This window comes from Ixodes scapularis, unplaced genomic scaffold (genome assembly GCF_016920785.2).
Source record: "Ixodes scapularis isolate PalLabHiFi unplaced genomic scaffold, ASM1692078v2 PGA_scaffold3__209_contigs__length_174095766, whole genome shotgun sequence".
Lineage (NCBI taxonomy): Eukaryota > Metazoa > Arthropoda > Arachnida > Ixodida > Ixodidae > Ixodes > Ixodes scapularis.
The window spans coordinates 126002815-126005869 of NW_024609868.1; positions in this window are offsets into that span (position 1 = coordinate 126002815).

Consider the following 3055-nt stretch of genomic DNA (forward strand, 5'->3'; position numbering starts at 1 on the left):
TGGTGGAGCAGGTTTTCGAAGCGTCAGCCGGTTTGCTCCGAGGTCGATGACGGCGCCATACTCGCAGAGAAAGTCCATTCCGAGGATAACGTCCCTCGAACAGTCTTGCAGAACGACGAACTTGACAGGGCACGTCTCACCGTGGATCTCGACGCGAGCAATGCATCTCCCGACCGGTGTGATGAGGTGCCCTCCGGCGGTTCGTATCTGAGGTCCATCCCACGGCGTCGTGACTTTTCGAAGGCGGCGGGAGAGCCTCCCGCCGCCTTAGTAGTCTGCTCCGGTGTCCACGAGCGCAGATGCGTCGTGGCCGTCGATGACGACGTTTAGGTTATTGGACACTGTTGCAGGGGCGTCGTTTCGATCTCCGGTAGCGTTCGAGTGGGGGCCCTCCGACGTTTGTGGAGGATCTTGGCGTCGGTCGTCTTCGGCAACTCCACCTCCAGGGGTTGCCGCGCCTAGTTTCCCCGGCGAGGAGCGAGAGGTGACAGGCTTTCACGTCAAGGTCGGTGCATCGGCGAAGCTGGACGTCGTGGCGGCGGCGATCGGAACTCTCGGCGGGACGGAGGCTCGGGGGACTGAGGTCGTCGCCGGTACTCGTCGATCTCCCGAGGTCGTTCACCATAACGGGGGCGCGGGTCGTTCGGGTAGAACCTGCGAAGCCCAAGTCTTCGGTATGGGCATCGGCGGTAGGTGTGGTCTGCTTCCCCGCAATGGAGCACAGAGGGCGTCGGTCGGGCGTTCGCCACACGTCGGTTTTCCGGGGTGCGCGAGGCTCCGGGCGGGCGTACTGCACCGGGTCGTCTTGGCGTCTGTCGTGTTGCGGCGCAGGAAACTGACGTCGGGGCGGCGCGACAAAGGTGCGAGGAGGAGGCGGTGGCCGTCGAGCCACTGCGGCGTAAGTCAACGTGGGCTCCTCGGGGCCTGCCAGGACGACGGGAGTCTCTGGCTGCAAGGTTCTCTGGACTTGTTCCAGCACAACCTCGCGATGGAGAGTGAGGCCGGGCGTACAGCAGCGGGCAGGACCTTCTTGAGTTCCTCCTGGACGACTTCACGGATAATTTCACGGATGCCGGGGAGGGTGGTGCCAAGGTCGGATCCGGATGTCGCCAGAGTGGTTACGGCGGGGTGTCGCTGGTAGTGCCTGGCGCGTGCTTGTAGGGCCCGTTCCATATTCGTCGCCTCCATGACGAACCCGTCGACTGTTGTCGGGGGATTGCGAATGAGGCCGCCGAATATCTCACTTTTCACACCCCTCATCAAGTGGTGCAGCTTCTTCTCCTCGGTAGCCTGAGGATCGGCGCGGGCGCTCAGGCGGAGAACATCCTCAACGAAGCTGGTGACGCTCTCATGTAGGTCTTGGGTTCTTGTTCGCAGGAGATCTTCGGCCCTCTCACGTCGGTGTTGGCAGGCAAACGTCTTCTTCAATCCTTGCTTGCACACCTCCCACGACGTCAAACAAGCCTCGTGGTTTTCCAACCAGTGCCTCGCAGTTCCTTCCATCGAAAAGTAAAGGTTCTGCAAGCAGTGCTCGGCTGACCACCCGTTGTGGCGGGCCACGCGTTCCTAGTGTTGCAGCCAGTCCTCGATGTCCTCGTGTGAGTCTCCGTGGAACGGCGTCAGAGTTTTGGGTGCGACGGGCAGGTATACGACGGCAGGAGCGGCCGGGGCCTGCGCCTGGTTGGCCATCGTCGTCTTCTTCGGCTTGGGCTTGTCCAGTAGCAAACCGTATTCAGGATCCTCTCCCTTGATGCACCGGCTGGTCTAGTTTCGGGTTCCGCCGGGAGCGGTCTTCTCACTGGGCTTGGAACCGGTCTTGCATTGCGGGCTCTTGGAGGGGAACGCTGCACAGGCATGCGGTACCCCGCACCTCCACCAAAATGTCACGGGTGGTGACCAATACATAGAGTAATATACACAAGGTAAAGAGCGGACACTGCCATAGGCCCCAGCGGCCCAGATAGATCAGTGACAGGCAGCGCTCCTAGCGGGCGGTATTAAGCATAATCTGATTCCGTTTCCGGTCAAGTTAGTTTCGGTTTCGGTTTGGGCGTTTCTGCTCCGGTTCTCCGGTACCCCTCTCTCTTTCCTCCCTGCCTCGCTCGGCTCTCGGAACTACCGAAGCCGCTGTTTTTTTTTTTTTTTTTTTTTTTTTATACTGAGGCACTTTTGCTTTATTTTTTACGATAGAGTCTGTGCAAAATGTGTCAAACTATAGTTCAACTTACTTCACAAAGCAGAAGTATATATATTTCCTTTTTCTATTGTAAAGCATTGAAGTTTCACAATCGCCGCATTGACTTCTGACTGGTGGAGTATTTTGGGGTCAACAACAGTAAGTGGTTCGAACACATTTTATTGGACCACATTCATGTATACATGATTTACTTCAGAAGCTCTGTATGTTTTATACGAAAGAGATCGATACTCACAAAAATAAATGACTATGAAGGACGTCAGCATATCGTACACTTCGTAAGAAATTCTTAGCGGAACCAAGTTAAAAACCCTTTCCACGGAGAACATGCTGTATGATACATTCACTTTCACGCCGACTCGGGTACGGGAAGTAAGTGCAAAAATAAATAAGTCATCGCTATCATTACCAGTCATAAAAGTATAATAACAGTGCGAAGCACACGCCGTATAGTACAAATTCCCCGATTTCCGGCAAATATAAAAAAACACCAATTTGTATAGCCTCAAACTCACTGCGGGCGAGCCATTAACAAACAATGAGAACTCTATTCGAAATCTGACAAGATTCAACGTCCCTAAACATTCTCCGAAATTGTTCAGAAAAGAAATATGGCTTCAGAAAAAATCGGCTAAAAAACTATGGACAGTAGATACAAAAGTGGATACATTTTCTTTCAAATATTTTTAGCCTCTATACATAATTTTCTGTCGACATTTTGTAGAAAGTGGACAAATATTTTTGTTAGGGAGCCGTGATACACATTCGCTGGAAAAATGGGAAACAAATGTTTGGAGAGCAGTCTGCACCGCCCACTTAATAAACACTTTTTGTTTTTGGTTTGGCAACCGCCTCTGT